We start from the raw sequence: 26,773 nt of genomic DNA on the forward strand, positions 1-26,773 counted from the left end.
CGCCGGGCATCCCGAGGGTTACGGGGGGCCGGGCGCAGACGGGCTCCGGAGCCCCGAAAGGGTTAAAAATCTACGCGCATTTGTCGCCCCCGACTCTCGGCCTCCCCGGGGCTGGGGCGAGGCCGGGCCCCCTCGGGCTGGGGCCTCCCAATCCTCCAACTTTCCATTCCGACCCCCCAAAGTGTCCCGGCTGGAAAGTTGGCTCGACCTTCTCGTTTTCATTTATTTTTATTTTTTGCTCCCTTCCTCCGCGGGCTGGATTATAACCTCGCCCTCTCCTCGCGGGTCCGAGCGGCCGCGTCGACCCCGGGCGCGGGGCGGGGGCCGGGGGGCCCCGGGAGTCCTCGCCGGGGCCGGGCTGGGACGCGGCGGCCGAGTCCCGGCTCCGGCCCCTGAATTGGGGGGTCCGCGTCTGCCCCAAACGCCGCTTTCTTCCGTTTTCCATGTCATTTCCTGTACTAATAAGATGGTGGTCAAAGCAGGGGAGGAGAGCAGCAGCGAGTCGCCGCCGCCGCCGCGCCGAGGCTGGCGCTGAAACTTTGCCTCGCGGGGACCCGCGCGCCCGCAGCGCGGCCGCTCCCGCCGCGGGGCCGCCAGCCCGGGCCGCGCCGCCTCCGCCGAGCCGCCCTCCGGGCCGCCCGCCCGCCCGGCCCCGCGGCCGCCGCAGCGTTCCCGAGAAGGTGAGTCAGCCCGGTAGCCACTGTGGCCATTGAAAATGGCTTCGGAGAGCGCTCGGCAGTTCGCCAGCGAGCGCGGGCGCCGGGCCGGGGCGGCGGCGGGCGGCGGCGGGGCGCGGGCGGCGCGGGCGGGCGGAGGGCGGAGGGCGGCCGCCGGGCCCCGAGGTGGGTTAACCCGCGGCAGGTAGCCGCCGCCGCCGCCGCGGGACGCGGGCCGCCCTGGCCGCCCTCCCCGGCTCGCGGCGCGCTCGCCTTGTTACAATGTAGCCTTTTCTCTCCGCGTTCGTTCCGCCGCTGACGGACGTGGCCGCCGACCAATGGGAGCGGCCGCCCGCACGAGCGTTCGGAATGAGAACGCGGTGACACGGGGGGCGGGGCGCCCGGGGGCTCGCCGCGGCCGCTGGCCTAGTTCTCGGGGCGGCTCGGCCGCGAGGTGCCGGTCCCGGGGAGGGGGTGCCCCGCAGCGCGGCGCTCGGGTTCCCGCGACGTGTGGCCGCGCCGCAGGGCGTTGGTGGAGGGCATTGTGAAGCCGAGGTGCGGAGGGGACTCCTCGGCAGCCTCCACCCCCCGCTCGCCGTCCCCGAGGCACTCTGAGCTGCAGAAACTGCAGAAACTTGGTGGCCAATGACCTTCCTCCGTCAAGGCCAGCGTGCCCTAGGCGGGTGGCTGCAGGGAGACCCGAGCGGTCGTGGGCGATGGATGGGCCAGGCTGGCGGAAAGTTGCTGGAGTCTGGACCCGGGTGGGAGAGCGGGGTCAGACGCCCAGGAGGGGCTGGGACTTGGCAGGAAAATGTCCAGCCTCCCTTCTTGGCCGGTTCCTTCCTGGGGAGAAAAGCCGCGGTATATAATTTAGGGTAGCGGCAAGGAAACACGCCCAGCCGTTTGTGTGGGGGGACAGGAGGCAGCGAGGCCAGAGTGCTCTTAATGCCTGCAAAGCCTGTGAACTTTGGGGGTTTGTCTGTGCCGCAGCAAAAGAATTTTCCATTCTTTTGAGCTGGAGCATGATGCCTGTGGCCTTTGCCCACATGTCCCCTCCAGAGGAAGGAAGCTGGGGACTTTCCCGGGGTGGTGGTTGGGGGTGTGGGGTCTGTGGGCCCAAAGTAACAAGCTGTGGCCTCCTTCCCTTGGGAGTGGGGCATGGTCTCCAAACGGTGGGCTGTGCCCACAAAGTTTCCCTTCTGGGAACACTGCCCAGGCCCCTTGCCTTATTTAGCTTGGTGGAAAGGGTTTCTCCATCAGAGCCCTTTCTCAACAGCTGTGTGACTTAGGGCTTTGTTATGTTCCTTTTGACCTCTCTGAACCTCTTTCTCTTTCCCTAAAGTGGGGCCACCAAAATTTGACCAGCAAGGCAGCGGGGAGGTGAAATGAGATGGCAGAGATCAACCAGCCCAGGCGCTGGTTCATGGTGAAGAAGATGGCTCTCTGAGCCTGGGCATTGCAGAGTGTGCTGCCCTGGGAGTATCCGAATATCGGGACTGCCCCACCCTGCTCCATCCAGTTCCTCATTGACAGGACCCTCAAGGGGCAGCTGGTAGCAGCAGCTGGTTCCCTTCTCTGGTAACATTATCAAAGATGAGGGTCTTTTATCACTTGTCCCCTGAGCCCTGATCAGCCACCACAGCTGTCCCCTCTGCTGACGTGAGATTTGGACCTGAGTTACTGGACCCCTCGGTTTGAGAAGTTTTTGAAATTTGCTCTCCTTGGTGTCCAGTGAGGTTCTATCCTCTAGAACTTTCTTCTCTTGCGCTTCCCTGGTTCTGGGTCGTTGGTTGGGGCACTGGGCAAGGGGTCAGGAGTCACCTGTTTCTTTCTTTTCTTTTTGTGGTGCTGGGGATCAAACCCCAGGGCCTTGTGCATTCAAGGCCAGCCCTCTACCAACTGAGCTGTAGCCCAGCCCAGGGGTCGCATGTCCCTTAGCCACCTGCCTGGCCTGCCCTCGAAGCTGTTTCAGGGTAGTGACAAACACGTCAGTTTCTGAGCTGTCTTTGATCTTCCTTCCTGATCTCCCCCAGGGTGCTGGTCTTGACCCAGGCCAGGTCACCCTCCTGGTCCTTCCAACAGAAACCCAGGTCTCTCCCTCACCCCAGTCCATGCCGTCTGCAAGCCCAGAGAACTTTGTCCTCTCAAGCTAACCATCCACCTCTCGCCAGTTCCCCCTCCAGAGCCACAGCTGTGGCAGGACAGCAGCAAGAGCCTGCTGAGGCCACCTGCACCCTCCCTCTCCGGCCGGCCCCTCGGCACTGCAGCCAGCAGCGTGTTCCAAGTAGGATCCGAGGGGCCTCCCAGTTTCTGCTTAAAACAGCTGAAGTCTCCCCAGTACATGTCACCGTGACTTAAAACCTCTGAGCTGAATGGCCCCCACCTTTCCCCGGCCTCATCTCCACCCTTCCTGGACCCCTCTGGTCCTACCAAGATTGCTCCTGCCCCCACTGGCCCCACCTCCTGGAATCCTGGCTCAGCTGCCACCTGTGAATGATTGGGGACCAGGGAAGGACGAACTGGGGCCAGAGAGGGGTGTCTGGAGGTCCTTCATGCTCTCCTCTAGATATTTCCAGATTTTCCAGATTCATAGCAGGGGTGGAGCAAGGTTCCCCTAGCTCGCAGGACCAAGTGGCATCATCTCATGGCAGACGGCTGGCTCGTGGGACCATGAGCTATAGTGATACCTGGGACTTGGGCTAAAGCATGTACTGCTGGCGTGAGAACCTCTGGGGTGCTCTTTCCCTGGGCGTGGCAACTGGTAGTGGGCGGGATGTGTCTGCTTCTGCCAGGCTGGGTCCTTGCCTTGCCCCTGAGTGAGTCCTGATGGCCCAGGGTGGCCCCACAGTGTGAGTGGCAATAGACCTTTGTTGTTTTGAACCGCTGAGATCTGGGGTTTTTGTTATTGTAGCACGACCTGTCCTCTCCTGACTGCTACCGGGACTAGCTAGCAGTCTAGGCAGAGTGACAGGTATGCCTGTGCTGTTCATGAATAGAAGGAAGGACAGTGACTGGGAAGCGGCTGTGGGACCTTTTTAATGTGCAAAACTGAGCCTGTCGATTCCTGCCCGAAGACCTTTAAGGACTTGCGGCTGCCACGAGGAGGAAGACAGAGTCCTTGCTGTGCCCTCCAGTCCCTGGGGGGACACTGCCTTGCCACCTCCCCTGTGCCATGCTCAGCCTACGTTCCTCCTGCTGTCCCCTCTGCCCTGTCACATTCCACCCTGTCCTGATGAGGCCTCCCCTTCCCTCTCCACTCCCTTCAGGGAAGCCCCCGATGGCTGGCCCCCCGTCCCTCCTCGGCCGGGCTCACCCCTTCTCCTGTGAACACCCGTCTCTGGGGATCTTCCCTTTCTTGGTGAGGCTGTTTGGTTGCAGTCCTGTTCCTCATCAGGTCCTAGCTCTGTGACAGTTGGCTGGAGCCATGCAGAGTTCTGATCTGATGGCACCTCCGTGAATACGCCCGTGAACGGGGCACTCCCCCTGTGCTGGGGTTTGGGATGGAAGAGTGGCAGCCACTTCCCTCTGCGGGCTGGTGTCGGACGAGGCAGACCAGGTCATTGGCTTGTAGAGTAACGATGATCAGCTCCCCCTCCTTACAGGTGTGCAAGTTCCAGGAGGGTGACAGGGTGAGGTTTAATGGCCCTTACCGTCTCTGCTGATCTGGAGACTCTAGGATTCAGTGGAAGGTCTGTGGAGCAGGAGACCGGGGTGAAGACCATGGTGGTGGCAGGTCCTGTTTATCGAGGGCTTTTGTGGTTAGATCCGGCACTAAGCATGTCACGGGCCATATTAGTCATTTAATAACAAAATACCAGAGGCTGGGTGCTTTGTAGAGAAAAGAGGTTTATTTAGTTCGTAGTTTTGGAGCCTGGCATGGCCCTGTGGTGAGGGCTTCCTTGGCTGCATCATCTCATGGCAGACGGCAACGTGGCAAGGGCGTGGGAGAGCAGGAGGCCACACAGCAAGACAGGGAGCCCGAGCGTGAAGGGCCAGGCTTGCTCTTGTCACAATTAGAACTCTTGTCTCTCGAAATAACTAACCAGGTCCCACGAGAATCACATCAGTTCCTTCCAGGGACAGTGCCCTCAGTGCCCCAGTGAGCGCTACCTTCAGGTCACTGCCCCATGGAGGACCAGGGTTTCAACAGATGGGCCCGTGGGGGGGACATGTTCAAACCAGAGCCCCCCAGCACACGCCCTCTGTGGACACCAGTGTGCGAGGAGGCAGATGTGGGACCGGAGGCTCCAAGAGGTGAGGTGAGGGCCCAGGGCCAGCGGCACAGTCAGCACAGGAACCTTGGCTCTCTGATGTGACCTCCTGAGGGACGCCCTCCTGCAGTGGGGGCAGAGCACCCAGAGCCCCTAGGGAGAGGCCCTTTGGGATGGGGTGGGCTGGAAGTCCTCTGTGGTCAGCCGGACACTGGGCTTCCAGCAGAGGGGCTCCGGGCTCCGAGGCTCTGGGGCCCTGGGGACAGGGCTGGTCCAAAGCCAAGGGTGCACCCCTCCTCCCTGCAGGAGTCCCGGGGGGGCCCTGTGCTCAGAGTGGGGCCTGGGAGGGGCTTCCGGGGTTGGCCCAGGGCCATACGGGAAAAACAAGCTGTGCAGAAAGAAAGGTGTGGGGGGAGAGAGAGAGAGAGAGAGCCATAAAGAAAAAGGAAACTGCTGTCAGCTTTGGAGCCTCCTCCCTCTTGCAGATGCACCTGGTGGAGGGCGCAGCACCCCGGGCAGAGGCCCTGCAGGAGGGGCCTGGGAGGGGCTGGTGTCATCCTGTCCCTTGTGCCTTCCCCAGGTGGCCGTGCACCTGTGCAGTCGCCCGTCGGCCAGGCCCCTGCAGCCCAGTCCTCGCTCACGGGCCCCACGATAGGCCACCGGGAGCCCTTGTCCAGGCAGGTCCGGGTCACGCAGGGGGTGCAGGGAGACGCCGCTGATTCCAAGTCTAGTGGGCCCACCTCCTGAGCCTCGGGGGCCTAAGTGAGAAGGAGCCATGTGGTCCCCACGTGGGCGCTGCTGCGCAGGTGAAGGGTGAGCACCCTGAACGCGTCGTGTGCAGGGAGCCACCAGCTCGTTCCCCTGTTGCACACGTGCTGGGGGCTTCGCCTGCTGGGTCCTGTGCACTGTTCACATGAAAGTGACAAAACTGACAAGCAGCCCAGCGCTCTGGGAACTTAGGTTATAACAAAGGGAGACAGAGAAAATTCAAAACAAGTAAAACGCAGGCACCTTATATATGCGCCATACCAAGGAGGAGGAGGAGGTGGGAAGCAAGGGGAGGGCCCGTGAGAAAGGTCATGCAGGTAACCCGATGAGTGTCCCAGGGAGAGGGAGCAACCAGTGCAAAGGCCCTGGGGTAGGACCAGGATGAACGTGCTGCTCATGTTTCACTCCACTGTGGTCTTTCCAGTCTCCTCTCCCCCGTCTCCCTTCACACACACTCTCCAGCCAAACAACCCACTTGAGTCTCAGAGGGTTTTATAAGGAGGAAGCAGATGTAGAAACAGATTCACATTCCAGAAAGCTGCCCAGCAGCCTAGGAGTGAGGCTGGAGGCAGGGAGGTCGGTTAGGAGGCTAATGCAATAGTAGGAGTGGAATACGAGAATGAGCATCTGGGAGTGGCCCCTTTTAACAGGGAGCAATGTGCAGGGGACTTGGCTCTCCACTCTGGGGGACAGAATGAATGGGGTGGGGCTCAGTCGGGGGCCACAAATTTCCCAGAGTGTGCCTGGCTTCTGTTTCCCAGGGGCTGGGGGACCCCAAGTAAGGTCTGGCAGAGTGCCTTGGGCTGGTCCTCCGGGGGGACGGTCTGGAGGGGTCAGCGCTGTGCCTTGCAGAGGGGGTGGGCCTGAGGCTCCACCCTGCTTTTGCTCTTGGCCCCTGGGTGCCCGGATGAGAGGTGCCCTCCTGGTGGCTGCCCCTGGGGACAGTGCCAGCTCAGGGTGCACGGAGGCCCCCAGAGACACCCAGCCCTGCTTAAAGGTGACCTGGCCACACCTCCTCCCTCTCCACTGGCCTGAGACCAAGGCCCACCATTCAGCCTCCCGGGCCTCGGTTTCCTCTTCTGTAAATGGAGACAGTCTGTCCGTCCTGCCCACAGTCTGGGAAAGAAACGTTTCCCTCAGGGTTTTAGGATCCCGTTTCAGACACTGCTGTCTCTGGGGTGTGAAAAGCTGGAAGGAGCAGGAATCAGCACCAGGTCCTTGACAACAGCCCCACAAATTGCTTCTGCATCATTTTAGGGAAAAGGAAACTCGGGGCTCAGAGAGGTTAGGTGACCTTCAAGGTCACACAGCCATCTTCTAATCTTTGTGGTCACGTTAGGAAAGCCACATTTGTAAAGCAGCCTTGGGGGACACCTTCCTGGGTTCCAGAGTTCCCACCAGGTTTCCTAGGTGTTTTGAAAATGGCCTGTGATTTATTGGATCTTGATTTACACAGAGGATTTCAAGACCCTCTCCACACCGGAAGCTGGGGGGTCAAAACTTGGCGGCACGTTTGGACAGACCAGGAGCCTCCAGGGGATGGTACTAGGGGAGGGGAGTGGCGGTGGGGGCGGAGGCTGCTGGCCACTTGTTGCCCAGCGCCAGCCTCTGAGCAGGGCTGGCTGCAGAGGCCTGGGGCACACCTGGGCCTCTAGAGCCTGCCGAGTCTCCTGGGGCCTCTCCTTCCCGCTTCTCCCTCCAGCCCCAGCTGACCCATAAGGGCACTTCCGGACAGTCCTCCAGCTTCTGCCAGAACCTGCATCCTGAGCCTGGAGTCCGGCAGGCAGCCCCTCCCATGACCCCATTGCACAGCTGAGAAAACTGAGGCTGGAGAGAGGGGACTTGCTGGGAGTCACATGTGCAGAGCGTGCAGAGCCAGAGTCCCCGGCCTGTGTCTAGCGCCCGTGTCTAGCGTCCCTTCCTCTGTTCCCGAGTCCAGCTCCTCCTGGAAGCAGAGCCGCATGGGGACCTACAGGGCCTTTGGCTTTGTTTCTGTCCCGTCTCCAGACAGGTCATCTGGCTGGCGCTCACCCTGCGGAGGGATGGGCAGCAGCCCCCGCCGTGGGGCTGGAAGGAGCCCGGGGAGGAGCTGGGGTGGCCACCAGGAGGCCGCGGTCCCACACTCAGGCGGTTGGAGGCCAGAGCAGCAGGAGCGGCAGATTGCCTGGGTCATCAAGCTGGGCTGCTGTGGACGTCACTGAGCAGTAAATATGGAGCCGCCCCCACAGTGCCAGCTCTCCCAGGGTGACTTCTCCACCATCACACTTTCCCCAGGGGAAGGAGAGAGAGCCCGGAGGATCGGCCGCCTGCTGCCCGTGGAGGGAGGGGCCAGGACGGAGGGGCCAGGACGGAGGGGCGGAGGAGCAGCCCGCCAGACCCCTGGCCCTGGCAGGGAGAGACCCTTTCATGGGGCCAGGACCTGGGACCCTGCAGGCTGGACTCTGCATTGTCACCACCCAAGGTACAGAGCGAGGGCTGCAGGGGGCGTGGCCCTCCTGACCCTATGCTGCCCCTCACTGCTCCGACCAACCCAGCAGGTGGCGTTGAGCGTGTGCGCATGTGCACGTGTGTGTAAGTGTGCGTGTATACCCGTGTGTGCGCGTGTGTGTAAGTGTGCGTGTATACCCGTGTGTGCACGTGTGTGTAAGTGTGCGTGTATACCCGTGTGTGCACGTGTGTGTAAGTGTGTGCATGTACCAGTGTGCGCGTGTGTGTAAGTGTGTATACACGTGTGTGCATGTGTGTGTAAGTGTGTGCGTGTACCCATGTGTGCGCGTGTGTGTGTATACCCGTGTGTGTAAGTATGCGTGTACCCGTGTGTGCGCGTGTGTAAGTGTGTGTATACCCGTGTGTGCACGTGTGTAAGTGTGTGCGTGTACCCGTGTGTGCGCGTGTAAGTGTGTGTGCCCGTGTGTGCGCGTGTAAGTGTGTGCGTGTACCCGTGTGTGCGCGTGTAAGTGTGTGCGTGTACCCGTGTGTGCGCGCGTGTGTAAGTGTGTGTATACCCGTGTGTGCACGTGTGTGTAAGTGTGTGCGTGTACCCGTGTGTGCGCGTGTGTGTAAGTGTGTGTATACCCGTGTGTGCGCGTGTGTGTAAGTGTGTGTATACCTGTGTGTGCGCGTGTGTGTAAGTGTGCGTGTATACCCGTGTGTGTAAGTGTGTGCGTGTACCCGTGTGTGCACGTGTGTGAGTGTGTGCGTATACCCGTGTGTGCGCGCGTGTGTGTGTATACCCGGGTGTGCGCGTGTGTGTATACCCGTGTGTTCACGTGTGTGTGTATACCCGTGTGTGCACATGTGTGTAAGTGTGTGTATACCCGTGTGTGCACGTGTGTGTAAGTGTGTGTATACCCGTGTGTTCACGTGTGTGTAAGTGTGTGTACACCCGTGTGTGCACATGTGTGTAAGTGTGTGTATACCCGTGTGTGTAAGTGTGCGTGTACTCCCATGCACAAGCGAGGCGCCCCTCAGGCCAGCTGGTTGCAGAGGGAAAGGCAGCCCTGGGGCTGGCATTTGCTGGAGGCTCTAGGTGTCCCAGGGAGGGGACAGGGAGAGGAAGGAGAAGCCCGCACCCTGGGCGAGGAGGCCAAGGCCCAGAGGAAGCCAGCCCCCCGGCCCAGCCCAGATCCACCCAGGACAAGAGTGAGGTCTTGGGGAGAAGGCGTGAGGGAGGGGCCCAGGAGGAGTCCCCGCACCGGCTCCCCGCCTCTAAGAGACGTCAGTGACACCCCGGCCTCAAGGAGGCTCATAGGTGCCATGTCCCTGCCAGACCGTGTCTGGTGACCTTTCAGAGCTGCCCATGACCCCATCTACAGAGGCGAAATCAAGGCCCAGAGAAGTGAAGTGACTTTCCCAAGGTTGCACAGCCCTGGAGGACCGAGCCAGGTTGCTACCTCTTACTGCCAACAGTGAGCGGCACCGCGTGGCGTCCGTGCTGCTGGACTGGAGAAGTTGCAGCACCCCGACTTCTGTCCCTGGGGTGCTGGGCCATTCAGAGGAAGTGCAGGATGTGGGCCCGCGTGCCTCCAGCCCGTGCCCCTCTGTCTCTAGGTGTGCAAGCCTGAGAATGGGCGCCCAGCACAGGTTGCTCCAGGCTGGTAGGGACCTTCCTGCCCAGGGTTGGGGTGAAGGGTGTTAGTGGAGCGTCCCCGGGATGTGTGCCCCACACTCAGGCTCCTCTGGGTGCCAGGAGCACGGGGCCTCCAGCGCCCAGGAGAGCAGAGAGCTTGCTCCACGTGAGCTGCCCCCGAGACAGGTGCAGACGCCGAGGAGCGGAGCGTCGGGAGCTCCTACTTGCCGTCAGCCGTCAGTTTTATTGTGTTTTACAAAAGCATCCGTGGGCAACAGATGGGAAAACTTAAAACAGTCTCCACCAGAACAGTTCGAGCAGCCCTTGCCCCGATGCTGGTGGCCATGGCGGGGGCACGGAGGTGGGGAGGTGGGAGGGCGAGGTGCCCCCCCAGAGGAGCCGGAGGAGCCGCCTGCCATGAGGAGGAGGACAGGTGGCTGGGGGAGGAGGGCATCTGGGGATCTGGGACAGTGTGTGCAAAGGCAGGCAGCTGGGACCGCGGCTCGGGGAATGGCGGGTGTTTGGAGGAGAGCAGGTGACGTGGGTCCAGGAGGCCAGAGTGGCAGGAGCAGAGTGGCTTAGGCCACACTGGGAGGGCCTTGGATGCCCCTGGGTGAGGTGGGGACCCTGCCTTGGAGGCCCTGGGAAGCCGCGGATGCTTCCTAAGCAGGGGAGAGAGAGGGCTAGGTTTGGGAATTCTGTCCGGATAGCATCAGGCTCAGGGTGGGAAGCACGGTGATCTGAAGGACCAAAGGGGCAGGTTGGTGTCCCTCAGGCCACAGTCAGAGGGATGCTTCTTGAGCCAGTGGATAATTGCTGGTGAGAGGTCCCTTCCTGTCCGGTGAGTCAGTGCTGGCTGGACAGGCAGGCGGCCTCTGGGGTGGGCCAGGCAGCTTCCAGGCTGTCCCAGCCACGGGGTGACACCTGGGTAGTGAGCTGGCCACGGCAGCCCATCTGTCCCCATGGTCCCATCCTGCCAGGGCTGCAGGAGCGTGGACCGGGTGCTGCCAGCAGGTGTCCCGTTGCAGTCTGGGCACATCGGAGCCCTGCTGGTGTGGCAGGAGGAGGGAGGGCTGAGGTCAGGGCCTAAGGTCAGGGGCTTGGCCGAGCGCTGCTCTCCAGTGGCATGGGGTCTGTGTGGGAGGTGAGTGGTGGCTGGTGGCCTGAGTCGGCTTCCTTCAAGGTCCCTCAGGGGCCAGGGCTGGGATCTGCGTGAGTGGCCTCAGAGGCCAGCAAGCCCCTGGTGAGGCAGCGAGGACGATTCTCGTCCAGCCTGGGCCAGCCATGGAGCAGCAGGGCAGCCTCTGGGCGCCGAGGCCCTTGGCTCCCCCAGAGGAGCCAGCGCGCCCTGTCCCCAGGCTCCTGGGGACAGACCAAGGTGTGGCTGGGCCTGCGTGTGGCCACAAGTCCACAGAGAGTAGGGCCCGCGGGGAGCCGGGGAGTGCTCTGCGGCCACCTGCGCCACCTCTCCTGGGCCGTCCGGGTGGCCCAGCCTCGTCCCCTGCAGCTCTGGGCAGGCGGCTGCTGTTCAGCAGGGGCTCTGGCGGCGAGGGTCTGCACCACAGGACTGGCAGCCATTCCTTGCCGGTCCTGGCCCTGGCTTCATGGCCAGCAGGGTAGGAGTCGCCGAGAAGCCTGGGCTTTGACTGCGGCCCGGTGGTGCGTGGTGACTGGCGGCTTGAGCCCTCCACCCTCTGTGCCCGCGGGTCCACTCAGGACTCAGAGCTGGCTGTGGGTCAGGCCGGCTCCGTGCCCGTCTCAGGGTCCCCCAGGCGGGCACTTTTCCTCACGTGTGCCAGGGGACCTGCTTGCTTCTTGGTGGCCCCTCTGCCCAGAGGACACCATGAGCCTGTGGTGTGGCCCAGGCTCCCTTCTTAGGGACACATCTGATTGAATCCCCCGAGGCCGTGTCCAGAGTTCAAGGGCACCGTCCACCGTTTGCTGTTGTCACAGCTGTCTCTGCTGCTCCTGGTGACCGAGTCCTTCCTCTCCTCCGGCGCCTTCCCAGTTCTGTGCCCTGTCCTGCCCCAGATCCCGGCTGGCTGGCTGGCTTCCAGAGTCCCCCCCCCCCAGTTTCAGGTAGAAATCAGACTCTTTGGTGGCACCTGCCAGCGGTTCCCTCGCCTCCCTGAGTGCCCGCCCGGGGGCCAGGCCAGCAGCCAAGAAAGTCTGCACTGCCCTTGGGCCCTCCCGTCTCCCTGGCCCTTCCCCTGCCTGAGAGTTCCCTGCGGCCTCTGCCAGAAGCAGGTCTTCTCGGCCGCCCTGGGCCCTGGACCTGCGGCCAGCCTGGGGCTCCACCCTTGCCGCCTCCCCGCCTCGGTGCCCCGGGTGCGAAGAGTGGCAGGGCCTTCGCACGGGGACAGCAGCACGGTCCACAGGCGGCCACGCAGGTGTTGCGCACTGTGTCCTCACGGGGCAGGCACGGGGCCTCCCCTGTCCCGTTGGCAGTGAGCACAGTGACCTTGGCAAGGTCCCGAGAGTCAGGGCGGGCTGGCCTCACTCCTGACCCCGTAGCTGTCTGGATGCAGTGACATCGCTGACCTCTGCCCGTGACGTGGTCAGGGCCAGTTCCCGACTGGGGTCAGGTCTGTGGGACTCACGGGTCCTGCCTGAGTTGGGGTCTGGGCTTGTCACAGCTGGGCCACTGTGGGGGCACAGCCCGGGAGCACTTCCTGTCCCTGTCCCCTTTCTTCCGCCTCCTCCCTGGTCCCTGCCTCTGTGCAGAGTCCTCCTGGAGACGCGGCCTGGGCCCAGGAGCAGCCCTGGAGCTGGGCATTCGTCCTGGGACCAGGGGGGTGCTGGGGTCCCTGGGGAGGCTGGACGAGGGTGGTTGCTGGTGCACCTCTGATAGCCCAGGACACTCCCTCGGAGTCACGGGGGACCTCGTGCTGCCCCCCCCTTCTCCCCTGTCCGTGGGTAGGAATGAGGGTCGCCCCTGTCTCCCCAGCAACACTCCTGAGGCTCAGCAGGGCCCAGAGTCCCTGTCCCTGCAGTGACTGAATTTGTCTGATTCCCAGCTCCAATATAGATCGGCTTCCCCAGCAGCTCTGGTCTCCTTAATCTCGTTGCACTAGGTTTTAGTTACCCAAAGAAGAAACTAGTGCACCGTGTGTGTGTGTGTGTGTGTGTGTGTGTGTGTGTGTGTGTATGGACACGTATGTGTACGTGTGTGTGTATTTACCATTATTATTGCTGTGCCAGGAAGGGGACCCGGGCCTGCTGCATGCGAGGCCAGCACTCTGCTCACTGAGCGCATCCCCAGCCCTACACAAGTATGTTTTAGCCACACATAAAAAAGTCAAATTTTAACAAAGCCTTCCTTGGCCACCACAACACTGAGATCACCTCATGGAGTGAAACCTCGTCATCATTACTTGGGTATATCCTCGAGATCTTTTTCTGTGCCCTGACACGCATGACCTGTAGGAGTAATGTTCCACCGTGTGTGTGTGTGTGTGTGTGTGTGTGTGTGTGTACAAATGGTTTCTTGTCATCCAGATTATTCTGAAAATTGCTTTTCTTACTTAGCATTCCCTTTCCATGGCAAGAGAATCTAACTAGGGTTTTGCATAAAGAGCGACCATAATTAGTTTCTTTACTGATACAAGCTGGTTTTGGAGTGACTCATCATTCAGCCGTTCCCCTCCTGCTGGACATGTAGGTTAGTTCTGATTTTTTCCGAGCGCCTCCTTGGACATGTCTGGAGTTGCTACTGCTTGGTTTCAGGAGCCAGTTACAGTTTTTAAAATATTGTGCAATATTTAAAATTTGTCAGCTGAGTGTTCCCCCAGAGCCAAACGCCTTCCGTGGGTCCCCGTGACTCCTGGAGGCCCCTTTAGAGCCAGAGAAGCTCTGCTGTCCCCGCTGCTTGCCCCTCCCCCGCCCCTCCCTACGGGGTGGGAATCAGTGGCCCTGGAGCCCTCTCTCCCCCACTCTGGGGTTTTCTGTCCTTGCTTAAAGCCACTGTTCCGGGTGACCGGGGGAGGGGACCTGGAATCAGAACGCCTTGGTCCAATCCTGGCTCAGCTGCTCCCTGACTGTGTGTCTGGGAAAGTGACACGAGCTCTCTGTGGCGTGGAGCCCTGTCCCAGGGCTGCCGTGGGAGGCAGCACCCATATAGCACCCAGTGCCGGGCCCCCTCCAGGCTCTCTTCTCGGCACCGCCCCGTCCCCACCTCACTGGGACAGTCCGTTGGCCCGCCTCTTGGCCCAGGGCTTTGTGACAGCTTCGTCCCGCTGTCCCCTGGCATCCCACAGGAGGCTGCTGCCCAGAATGCGGTGGGCGATCGGATTTCCACCCTGCTTGGCCCTGACGGGTCTGGCCCCGGGCCCACGCGGAGGGAAAGAGGTCATCCTAACCGTTTGCTCAGGCGAGGTGGCCAGGAGCCTGGTCACGTAACCCCACACCGGGAAGGTGGACCGGCTCTCAATGGGCCCTTGTGGCTGTGGATCTGATCTCCCTGGGCCTGCAGGGTGGGCAGGAGGAGACAGCAGCCTGGGGTCAGCCTCTCCCGGAGTGGGGTGTCCCCGGGCCACTCGGGTGGCCCAGCTGGGGTCTGCCGCTCCTGGGGGCCACGGCTGCAGCTGGTTACTTACTTAAAGCTGCAGGGAGAGACCCTTTGGCTGCTCCCTTCCACCTGCTTCAGGAGCTTTTGTTATCGTGGCCAGAATACCCGGCCGGAGCGACTCAGAGCAGGGAAGGTTATTTGGGGTCATGTGTCAGAGGCCTCCGTCCCTAGATGGCCAGTCCATGGCTGGAGCCCCAGGTGAGGCAGACGGGCCCAGGGGAGGAAGCCAACAGGAAAGGAAACAGGGGTTCAGAGGGGAGGCCACGGGAGGACGCACCCCCCAGCCCTGGTGGCCCACCTCCGCCCGCCCCGCCTCCCTACATCCCCCGGGTTGGTGGGTCCCGATGGTTCCGCAGGGACAGCTCTGCCACTCCAGATCTTCACCTCTGGACACACCCCTGCCAGCCCCGCAGCTTTCGGGGGACACTGCGTATCAATCCACCCCAGTCGTCCCCCGGGATCCCAGGACACCATCCGCCGCGGTCAAGGAGCGCCTCGCCGCCCCCTGACACAGGCAGGGGCAGAGTCTGAGGCCCAGGAGGTGGACAACTCCCCAGGCCACACAGGTAGCCGCTGGCAGGCTGGGAAGGGACCCTGCCATCTGGCTCCCCGAGTGCTGGTCTTGGCGGAGGCGGCGGCCAGGCAGCCCCGCTGGCCTCTCGCTGTGGCATGTGGTCAGGGAGCACGGGGGCAGGGATTAGTTCCTGAGAGGCGAGAAGTGCCTGCTGGCCAGGCCCAGCCCCTGCCCAGCACCAGCCACAGGCCCTCTCGGTGGCCGGCGCAGAGCAGCTGCCTCGGCCGAGGCCCATCCGCCCTGCTGGGAGGCCCTGGCTGCCGAGCCCAGGCTCTGGTGTGGGAGAGGCCGCAGCCCCCCGGGGACTCCAGGGCCTTCCCTGCAAGGCAGGACAGCAGCCATTCCTGGGCCCATTTTAAACTGAGAAAGTGGGTCGCACAGGCCAGAAGCTGTCCGTGCCGGTGGGAGGCAGGGGCCACTCAGCTGTCCTGAGGGCCTTGCTCACCTGCTGCTGGCTTGTGCGGAAGACCTCGGCCTGAGCAGCTGTCAGAGGCTGGGCGCTGGGGTCCGGCTTCAGACAACCGTTGGTGTTTCCTGAGCACTTGCTTCGTGCCATTCCACGTCCTGGGCGTTTCGCTCAGTCCGCAGAGTAACCTGGTGAGGCAGATGCCATTATCACCGTTCATCTTAGAGCTGGAGAAACTGAGTCCCGGGAAGGCTAAGTGACCTCCTGAGGTCATGCAGGATGGAGCAGGGACACTAATCATGGCAACGTGGTTGCTGAGCTTGCGTGGGAGCTGCTTGGCTCCCCTGGAGGCCGGGAGGGTGGCGTGCTCCTCTGGCTCCTGCCGTCCGCCCATGACAGGTGCTCTGCTGGCCTGTTAATAAACGGTTGCCCGCCAGGAACTGGTGGACGTCTCCCTGGACCTCTGGTCGCGGGTTTGGATGGGAGGGTTCAGTGTGATGCTGTTTGAAGATGCTCTGCTTGGGACTTGGTGACAGCTGCTGAGGTCACTGTGGAGACAGTGCCCCTGAACTGCGCTGACCGTGCCCTGGGGAGTGGCCAGTGCTGCCCCCAGCTGTCCACACAGGCTGGCCCTGGGGTGAGGTGAGGTGTTTTCTGTGTGGGTGGCGAGCCGCGCCTCTGTGCTGGCCAGTCTTGGGCTGCCTCTGGGGGAAGCCAGGGAGGCAGGGGGCCGAGGGCAGGCAGGGGTCCTCTCAGGGACACACGAGTCTGCTCTGAAATTGAGCTCATTTTTAACAGGGCGCCTTGTCCCCTCCACAGTGGCCACATGTCTCCTGCAGATTCCAAAATGGGGGCAGGTGTCGTGGACAGCATCAGATGAGGGGGACCTGTTGGTCTCAGGGAGCGACCTACCTCAGCTGCCCCTCCATGCAGGGGACCCCAGTCCCCACCTGGCTCTTTATAAACGGCCCTGACAGCAGGCGCTCTGCAATGGGACAGTCCCACCCTAGGCTCAGCCGCGGGTTCGCTGTGTGGCTTTGAGTGAGTCTCTCTCCCTCTCTGGCCTTGGTGTACCACCCTGTAATAGGAGACTACGGGGCTTGGTGGTGGTCCCCGCCGTTCTGTCCCTCCTGCACGGGGTTGGAATGAGGTCTCAGGGCCAGACAGATACTTTCTTGGCACCTTTTGAAGATACCTGGATGCTGGGCACCCTCCGCCCCGCTGTCGGGGTATTTGGGCATGGAGTCAAGAGCAGGCTCTGGTGCTAAGGGTCCTGAGACTGGAGAGCACACACGGGGCGGGTGGCTGCGGGGTCCGCCCCCTGGTGCCGTCTGGGCCCTGAGTGGAGCGGCAGCCGCACGTGGGGAGCGGCTCTGGGGCCAGGAGGCTGGGTCTGAACCTGGCCATGCTGCCTCCTTTGGCTGTGCCCTGGCCACTTGGGCCTCAGTTTCCCCACCTGGTAAACGGGCGAGTGGAGCCTTCCTCCCGGGTCGGGGAGGAGGGCCAGGCTGGTAGCAGGTCCCAGGGCTGCTCGGGAGCCTGGGAAGCTGCTGCAGGCGGCCACAGCCTGGAAGCCGAGTCCAGAAATAGAAGGCCCGAGTCGGAGGCCCCAGATGGCCAGGCTGCCCTGCAGCCCCGGGCCTCGAGCTGGCGGCACGGCCCTCCCTCCAGGATCCTGTCGGCATCAATCACTTGGTGGCCCTGGGGCTAATTTTACCTCCTTGGTTTTCATGCATCATTTCCCATCCGGGGGTGAGTGAGCGCAGGGAGACGGCTCTGCCAGCTGGTGCCCGGCGCCCGCCGCAGTGGATCGCCTGCACCCAGCCTGCTCGAGGGCCTTCTGCAGGGCCCACTGCAGAGCAGGGCACCGAGGGCCAGAGGCCCCAAGGGCTGGCTCCTTCCAGCCCGACCGGTGCCTCCAGGCTAGCATGACTTGACATAATGAGCCACCCCAGATCCTGGGGGTGGCGCCTGCACTGAGACTAAGGAAGTGGGAATCGATGGCTCCACCCTGGTGGTCCTTAGAGTCTGTTTAGACCCCAGGGTGGAAGGGTTGGCAGGGAAGGCCCGGGCCTCTCTGGCCCAGCCCCAAGAGATTACATGAAGATTATAGTTTGTAGTCACAGAACACCAGGGCCAGCGGGGCCTAATGGAAACCCAAGCCTGACACCCCACTGGACAGATGGGTAAACTGAGGCTCAGAGGGAAAAGGATTTACAAGGTCAGTGCATCAGTGGAAGAGGTCAGACTGATATTCATTTGCTGATGGCTTACTTTTTACTTCTGATAACCCACCTGACTCACATTATCTCCCTTTTATGGAGGGGCAACTGAAGGCACAGGAAGTGAAAACTTCCCTGTATTCCAATCAGAAGTGGTAGAGCTGGGTTTGCACCCAGGAGCCGTGCACCTGGATTTCCCGACTTCTGTGTGGAGCTGCGTCTTGCTGTGGATGCCTGGGCTGCCTGGCTCCTGCCCTCACCTGTCTCATTCCCTCGGGGAGGGAGTCTCTAGGCTGCGGCTGAGCCACACCTGAAGACTCCAACTCACCCGTCTGTCCTGAGCCCTGCCAGGTCCTGGGGGCTGGGGAACAGCAGAGTAGGGACAGCCCAGGAGGCACTGAGACCTAAGATGGCACCAGCAGATCACCTGCGGCCGGCCTCTCAGGGGACAGCACCTGTGTGGCACTGCCACTCGGGTCACCAGCACCAATGGCCAGCCCGGGCAGGGGACACACAGAAATGACAGCTCCCGGAGACCTGGAGTAGGTGCCTTGCCGCCTGAGCAGGCCACCACCCAGCAAACTGTCCCTCTGCTCTGGTGCCTGCAAGGAGCTGCCACCCCTTGCAGTTTTCCAGAAAAGCCAAACAGCCACATTTTCACATGAAATCTTCTGTTTCTTCAAAATTGGCAAAAATAAAAACTGGAGAAAAGAACAGCCGCCGCGCCACCCGCGCTTCCCTGCTCTGCGCCTCTCACGGGTGTCTCAGCTTGAGCCAGGTCTCATTGTGATTATCCCTCAGGGTCCCCGCACAGGAACCCCACACTCCCTGCCCTGAAGAACTCCTCTTTCTTCCCGTCTAGTTTGTCACCCACCACACCAGATTGCCAGTAGTGGCAAGAGTGGAGGCTCTGAACAGGGCAGGTTCCAGATAGCTGCTGTGTAGACTTGTTAAACTCACTTAGCCTCTCTGAGCCTCCATTTCCTATCTGAAAAAACAAAGCAAAAACTGTACTTGCCAGGTTGTTGACAGGATGAAATACAGTTTGACAGAAACTCAGGTCAAGCAGAATTAGGCCAGAAAAAAAAAAAAGGAATTTATGGATTCAGCACAAGTCCAGGAGGCTCTTGAGAGCTTCAGGCACAGTTGGATCCAGAGGCTCGTACCCCCTCTTCAGGACTCAGTCTATCCATCCTACTCTGCGTTCCTCTGTATGGCCCCTTCCTTGGCAGGCTGTGGAGGATGGTGGCACATGGCCGACTGTAAGCAGATCCATCCTGTGTCCTATTCTTTCAGCAGTCCCTGTAGAAGGGGATTTTTCTCCCAGTAGATTCCCCCATCAGTTGAGTAGGCCTCCCACCCTCCCCCGCACCAGTCGCTATGGTGTCTGCGGGTACAAGCTGTGATGGGTTGGCCGCAGTCCCGCGCCCCCTCTCGGGGGGACCATGCGGGCTCCCCAGGGACAACAGGGGCCTTGGTGCCGGAAGGGGCAATGGGTGCCAGCCGACAAACCCAGAGACCTTCTACCATGGCTGCAAGACCCAGGAGAGCAGGGACCTTGGTCACCAGGGTGTCCAGCACTGAGGTTGGCACTCAGAATGGGACACGTGGTGTCGTGCTTGGAGCCTGGTGTGGCCTTGGCCCGCCCCCTCTTTCGAGCCATGCCCACCTCCCAGCCATGCCCATCCTGGCCACGCCCACCCCTCACATCCATGACCATCTCCCTCAAGCCACGCCCACCCGCCCAGCCACGCCCACCTCCCAGCCTTGCCCATCCTGGCCACGCCCACCCCTCACATCCATGACCCTCTCCTCAAGCCCCGCCCACCCTCCCAACCACGCCCACCTCCCAGTCATGCCCATCCTGGCCACGCCCACCCCTCACATCCATGACCCTCTCCTCAAGCCCCGCCCACCCTCCCAGCCACGCCCACCCTCCCAGCCACGCCCACCTCCCTGGAGCACAGACACAGGTCTTTGGAGGTCACCTCCTGGGCCATGTGGGCACTCTGCGGAGCCTCCTCCAAGTTGGGGTTGTCACCTCGGCTGAAGAAGCCCCAGAACTGTGTTCCCAGATGTGGCTTTGGGGGTTATAACCATTAGGACACATCGCCCCGTGTTCACAGGACTCCTCCTCCAGCAGCCTCCCGCGCGGTTTCGTCCTCCAGCGCTTGAGGCCCACGGGTCAGGCTGCTGCTCTTTATCTTGAGACTCGTTCCCTCAGCTGTAGAAAGGGTCGCAGGGGAGAGAAGAGCACAGAAGGGCGTGCAGGTTCCAGTCAAGGTCTGGGTGGGTTGCACCGCGTGCAAGCCTGGCCATGCTTACGGGGACAGTGCCTAATGAATGCTTAATGAATGACCCTGTGCGTGTGCGTGCATATAGGAGTCACCGAGGGATCCCGGGTGGGTGCCGACGTGGTTAACATTCAAAGGTTGCCCCATCCCCAAGTCTCGGGGGAGGACGCGAGGGGACCCATCAGTGCTCTGCATACAGTGGGTTGCGAGCCCCAGGGAGAACTCAGGGCGAAGGGTTCCACACCTTTTGTAGCAAGCAGTGAACAGACCGCTGCCCCTTCTCCAGGAACTCAGCAGTTGTGATGTTCACACTGCAGTCACTTGGCCTGCTTAGGTACGAGGTCACTAGCAGCAGACGCGGCTCAGAAGATGGAGAGGGCTTGCAATTTGATCTGCCCAGCGAGGGCTGCTTGCTGCTCAGGACGCATGGCAGGTTGTCCCCTTCTCTCCCACCCCACACGCCTGCATGTGCGTGGCTCGACTGAAGATGGTGGTGGGCTGCCTGCCTGACAGGTATTGATGTCCTTGGGGATGTGGCCTCCAGCGGCTTGTGATTTAGGCCAGCTCCTCAAACTTTTACGTGCCTGTGAATCCCTGACTCACCGGGCGCAGCTCAGGATGCTGTGTTCCCCACACTCCCTGCAATGCCCGCGCTCGGGTCCAGGGACCACACTTTGAGAAGCAAGGGGTCGGAGCACGTTTCCTCCAGCCCCAAGCCCTCCTTGTCCCCTAGGAGCCCAGGAGTGACTGGGAGCCTGGAGATGGCTGAGACTCCCCTTCCTCCTTAGCAGTAAGGAGCTGGATCCCCGGAGGACATGCTGGCTCCAGCACCTGCCTGCGCAAGCCCAGGAGTGGCCAGGAGATAGTTGGGATGATCCTCTAATGAACCACGTGTCCAGACCTGGATCAATGGTGACCCTCCCGCCCTCCTGCTGTGTCCTCTGCAAATGTGGCCTCCCTGGCCCCAGGCAGCCTCAGCCCACACACCCTCCACCCTGCAGCCTGCTCTGACCCTTCACAGGCCACTCCCCTGCTCTCGGGTCTGAGTTGGTTGTGGCTGATCTGGTGCTTAGGATTCTGGGGTCAGGTGGTCATCAGGGAATTTGTTTGGACATCAGGTCCCCTCACAGGAATAGCAGGTGGTTGAGAGAAGACCCCCCACACACACACACTGCTGGCATGACACCGTCAGAGGCAAGGGGAGCCTGGGACTTGTTTGGTTTTTTTATTTTTTTTTGGTACCAGGGGTTGAACTCGGGCACTGGATCACTGACCACATCCCCAGCCCTATTTTGTATTTTATTTACAGACGGGGTCTCACTGAGTTGCTTAGCGCCTCCTTGATGCTGAGGCTGGCTTTGAACTTGCAATCCTCCTGTCTCAGCTTCCGGAGCCGCTGGGATTAGCCCAGCTGGGACTTGTTTTAAAACTGGTAGCACTAATAAGTTCTTTATTATGTAAAAAAGATGGAAGAGACAGTCAACTTCCCCGTATGTCACCCATCCTCAATCATTAATCACTCCTGGGCGTCACTAGTGTATTTTCTAAGTCAGAAGTGTCTGATGGGAAGCTACTCTTCTTCCCTGGCATGAGCAGACAATGTCACTGCCTAGAGCTACTTGGAGCATATACGAATCCCTAGAAATGTGCATGCCTTTTATTTTTGTGGTGCTGGGGACAGAGCCCAGGGGCACATTCTTGCTAGACCAAGCACTCTGCCACCACGCCACACCCCTGCCCTGCCCTTTCATATCTGATGTGCCAGGATGTGTTCTTTTTCTTTTCTATAACTTGCTCTGTGCTGGACACAGCTCTAAGTTTATTACAGATATCTCTTTTATTTCTCATAACCTGATCTTACTTGTAGGTGCTATTAATGCCCCCAGGCACAGAGAGGTCAAGCAACTCCCCCAGCATCACACAGATGGTAAATGACACAGCTGGAAGTTGGACCAGGCAGCCCAGCTCCAGAATCCATGTCCTTCGGCACCAGGGTCTGCTGCCTCTCAAATTAGGCGTCCATTCCTGACTTGGATTTTGTTTTTGCCACCACTAGCGTCGTCCACGCCACCACCCTTCTTGTGTCTGCTTCGCAGCAGGCGCGGCTCTGGTCGCCAGGGTGCAGCAGTGAAGGGAGTGAAAGGCCTCGTCGCCTCCCTGGAGTGGACGTCCTAACTGGGACCCAGGCAGCTAATGACAGCAATGAACGCTGTGGGAGGCTGCCGGCCATGCACGGTCTGGAGAGACTTCCTGGGTGGAGGGAACAGGCAGGGCCAAGGCTCTTGCTGGAGATGGGGCTGGGCAGCCCCTGTAGCTTGGGGGAGTGGTGCAGGGTGGGGGCAGGAACGAGGGCGCAGAGGCCGTGGAGCTGGCCCTGCTGGCCATGCACTGCAGTTTAGACGTTGGCTGTGTGGAGGATGCACCCTGGGGGTTTCGAGCAGGTGGGGGGGGGGCGCCCTGATCTGTCTTATGCTGTAACAGGTTCAGGTTCACCCTGGTGAGGGAGGGGCAAGGAGTGGACAGTGGAGTGGGTCAGTCGCCCTTGGGCAAGAGAGAGGCCATGGCAGCTGGGGCCAGGGTGGGGAAGGGGTTTGGGTTTGTTCCAGGGCTTCCTGCTTGGACACAGCTGCCCCCACACCCTGATGGACATATTGGACACATCGGTTGCTTCCCCTCCGGCCATCCCAGTCGATGTTGCAATGACCACTCTTGCACAGAGTGGAGAAAGTTCTACAAGCAAAATGGCAGGATTGAAGCTTAGGAGCAGTTTTTAGAAAGCCCCCAGTGCCAAACTGTTGTTCCTCGAGGTTTCACTCAGAGAGTGCGTGAGAGGCTCACTCTGGCGGGGCCTTGGTGGTGGGTGGTCTGCCACCCCAGCCTGCCCCCTCAGAGGCCAGGGTACCACGGGGCTGACGCGGGGCCAGCAGGAGGGGGCCTTTGGTGGAACTGGAGCCTGTGGCTCGTGGCTGCAGTCACTGCAGGCCTGTGCCAGGCTCGGGAAGAGGCTCTGGGGACGCAGAGGCAGGGCACCCTTAGGACCTGTGGACCCGCCGCTGCACCCTGGGGGTGAGTCTGGCCTCAGAGATGTTCCCGGAACCTACCGATTCTCTGATCCTCAGGCCCCAGCCGTGTCCAGCAAATTCAGTTCGACTCTGACTCGGACCTACCAGAGTCGGCACAGACCCCGCAGGTTCAGGGCTCGGTGGTGCAAGACCGTCCCCTCTCAGATGCTAGTCTCAAGTCCCGGTCACCGGTACTTCTCGCTGATACACATCGGGGTCCCACCACCCCTCCCCACTGGGATGACCCGCAGAATGGGGGCGATGCTTTACTTACTCTTCTTGGCTACATAAAGGACACACTCGGGAGCAGCCAAATGGGAGAGGTCACAGGCTGGGTGGGGTGCTGCCGGCCAGTGCCCCATCCAGCACCATCCAGTGGGGTCTGAAGCCGTCCGTGAGATTTTATGGAGCTTCATCTCCAGCCCCTCCTCACCTACCCAGAGGTCAGTGGGTGGGGCTGGTGACCAGTCCCACCCAGGAGCTACCTGGAGTCCCAGCCTCTGTCACCGCATTAGCATAAACTCAGGTGGGCTCCCAGAGCCTCCCGATGGCAACGCAGGCCTGTCGCTAGGTAACTCCAAGGGTTTGGGGAGCCCTGTTTCAAGACCAGGGAGACCAAGTTTGATTCCTATCTTTGCCCCTCCCAAGCCCCCTGCTCTGATGGCCATCTTAAGGGTGCCTGCTGCTGAGGCCTCTGTGGGGTGGCCGCCTGGCCCTCGCCTCCCTCTGCTGGGTCGAAGCAGGTCTCGCGCCTGCCCTGGAGGGGTCCCTGATCCAGTCACTGGCGAGGGAGGTGGTTTGTTCTGACCTCCTGAACTGGGGGAGGCCCGGCTGCGCCTGGACCCCAGGCTGTCCTGGGAGCAGAGAGGCCCCCGGCAGGGCCCACGCGAGAGGCAGAGCTTCACAGCTCACAGGCCTTTACCTGGCAGCCTCTGGCCCCTTGGTATCAGCCTTGTCAACGGTGGAGTCCACAGATGGCGTGTTAAGAGCCCTGCAGGAGGACCCGCGTGGGAGACTGTCCCCTGCCCCGGCCAGTGGCCCTGCTGAGGCTCGGTGGAACCGCTCGGTGGAGGAAGACCCGGACCCCATCTGCCTTGACCCTGGCAGGAGGCTCTGCTGGCTGGGCCCAGTCCTTGAGCTGCAGAGTCGGGGGCAGGATGGAGGCGCCCCTGGCCCTCAGGGCTCTTGCACGTGTTTTGGGGTGTGTTTCCTAACAGTGTAAGTGCGTACAGGAGAGAGCAAGGCCCAGGAGACCCTCCCAACCCAGCACACCCTGGGCCAGCACCCAGAGGGAGAAACAGAACACGGCCAGCGCCCCAGGACTCTCTTTCCTGCCCCCTTCTGGTTGGATATCAACCAGAAAGGTCATCAAGTTCAGGATAACCCTGAACTTGACCTCTAACGCCATCGTGTGCCTGATTGTTTCATTTTTTAACTTTATGTGAACTGGATCATGGAGTCGTGTTTGTTCATTCTCATTCCGACATAGTATTCCACCTGCCAAGCCAATTTTAAACATAAAGAGCTTAGTGACTGTTGCATGGTGCCCTGTGATCGCGCAGGACATGCACAGTTTCCTTGCCTTGACTTTGGATGACAGCGGCTAACCAGTGTGTTGACCCTTACAGTCACAGAACCTGTGTGTTCTGAGGACGGAGGCCCAGGGAGGCCAGTAAACTGTGGCCTAACGCATGCCCCAAACAGAATGATGAAGACAAATAAAAACAGAGATGCAGCCGCCAGTCCTGATGGCACACGCCTGTCGTCCCATCGGCTCAGGAGACTGAGGCAAGAGGATGGCAAGTTCAAAGCCAGCCTCAGCAAAAGCAAGGCGCTGAGCAACTGAGTGAGACTCTGTCTCTAAATAAAATGCAAAAAAGGGCTGGGGATGGGGCTCAGTGGTCAAGTGCCTCTGAGTTCAACCACAGATGCTCGTGGTAGAAATATCAGGGCCTCACTGCCCCTGGATTCACTTATTAGTGTGTGTGGAGTGCCACTCACCCGCCCCACCCCCATCTCTAATTTGGACTCCTCCTTCCTCCATCCAGTTGTTGGGTCTCATCTCGTGACAAATGGGTAAAGGTGGAAGGATCTTTGCAGTTATTTTCTCCAGCAATTTCCAACCCTAATGAGTATGAAGAGCTCCTTTAAACACTTCTTTCTTCAGTGCCAGGGATGAACCCAGGGACCCCCACATGATAGGCAAGCGCTCTGCCACTGAGCTAAACTCAGTATTTTTTGGTGACACTTTTTCCTCATTAGCAAAAAGAAGTCAGAAACACACAACCCCCCACCCCAAGCTAACTGCTAAGCACCCGCGACTATATGCTCCCAGACCTGTGTGTGCAGATCCATATCATTCTGTATAGATTTCAAGTGGGATTAGTTTGCATCTCTCTTTCTATAGTTTTCACTTTTAGAAAATAGATCCTTTTTTTTTTTTTTTTTTCCCGTTGTACTGGGAATCTAATCCAGGACACTTAACCACTGAGCCCCATCCCCAGCCCTATTTTGTATTTTTAAATTCAGAGACAGGGCCTCACTGAGTTGCTTAGTGCTTTGCTTTTGCTGAGGCTGGCTTTGAACTCGTGATCCTCCTGCCTCAGCCTCCTGAGCCCCTGGGATTACTGCCTGTGTCACCAGGACCAGCTAGACTTCATTTTTTTTTTTTTTTTTTTAGAGTTCTTTTAGACTCAAAGTAAGCGAGTTCCCCTGCCTCCCGCCCACAAGTGAGGCACATACTTGTTACACTTGGTCAACCTTTAGCGACACATTGTTAGAACCAAAGTCCTTCTTAGGTCTCCTCCTTACTATGGGCACATGCATGGTGACCTGTTTATCACCCAGCCTCTCACAGAGCACTTTCACCCTCCTCCAGACCCTCTGTCCTGCCTCTTTGTCCCTCTTGCCGGGCTGGTCTTTCTGTTGTCTCCCTGGTTTCCTTTCCCCCGAGTGTCACACAGTTGCAATGGGACAGTATGTAGCCTTCTCAGATCAGTTTCTTTCACTCAGCCGTGACTTCCATTTTCACTCAATAATACGCCCAGCACTTAATAATCTGCAGCTTTGTGGATGGCTGCCCGATGTTTCATCGTATGCAACATGTCAACCTCTCTCCCACTTGGGAGGTTTGAATTGTTTCCACTTTTTGCTGCCGATCACCTGGGGAGGGCGGCTGTGCAGGTCACCTCCTGGCATCCGCGGGGTGAATTCCCGGATGTGCGATTGCTCCTGCAAAGGGCTGGGCCTTGGATAGTAGTTGCCCCTGGCCTCCAGCAAGGGTGCGGGGGAATCCAGACGCAAGGGGGGGTCTGATGGAGGGGCTCTTGCCAACTCTCTGGACCATTGAGGTTTAAGATTTTGCCAATTCAGTTGAGAAGGCAGGATGCTTATTTAATTTCATTTATCTGAGTCTTAGTAGGGTTTCCTGGTTTTCTATAAAACATACTGACGCTTGACGCTCTTTGCAATGCTGGTTTGTATTTTTCGTTGTTTGTTTCTTTGGGGTGGGGTTGTATACAATGTTAAAAACTCTTTTGGGGTTTTGTTCGTTTGTTTGGTACCAGGGATTGAACAGAGGAACATTTAAACACGGAGTCACAACCCAGCCCGTTTTATTTTGGGGCAGGGTCTCACTAAGTTACTTAGGGCCTCCCTCAGTTGCTGAGGCTGGCTTTGGACTTGCGCTCCTCCTGCCTCGGCCTCTGAGCTGCTGGGATTAATGGTGAGCGCCGCTTCGCCTGCTGATAGAAAGTGCTATCTATTGGGGTCATAAGTGCTTGGTAAGACCCCCCCCCCATGCACACCTTTTTCTTTTCTTTTTTAATATGGTGCTGAGGATGGAACACCGAGCCTCCTCTAGACTAGGCAAGTTCTTTACCCCTGGCTGGATCCTATCTTTTCAAATCAACGAATTTTCACCGACCACACCCAATATCTATTAT

General features: G+C 60.0%; 1 protein-coding gene across 1 annotated transcript in view; it reads left to right on the forward strand.

The window, feature by feature from the left end:
• The first annotated feature begins 602 nt into the window (after positions 1-602).
• Prdm11 (PR/SET domain 11) overlaps positions 603-26,773 on the forward strand; it is a 71,450-nt gene continuing 45,279 nt past the window's right edge. Inside the window, exon 1 of the mRNA XM_076844356.2 lies at positions 603-680. The gene's annotated coding sequence lies outside the window, so the exon portion shown is untranslated. The remainder of the gene's footprint in view (positions 681-26,773) is intronic.

Source organism: Callospermophilus lateralis, chromosome 2 (assembly GCF_048772815.1).
Source record: "Callospermophilus lateralis isolate mCalLat2 chromosome 2, mCalLat2.hap1, whole genome shotgun sequence".
In the NCBI taxonomy this organism is placed as follows: Eukaryota; Metazoa; Chordata; class Mammalia; order Rodentia; family Sciuridae; genus Callospermophilus; species Callospermophilus lateralis.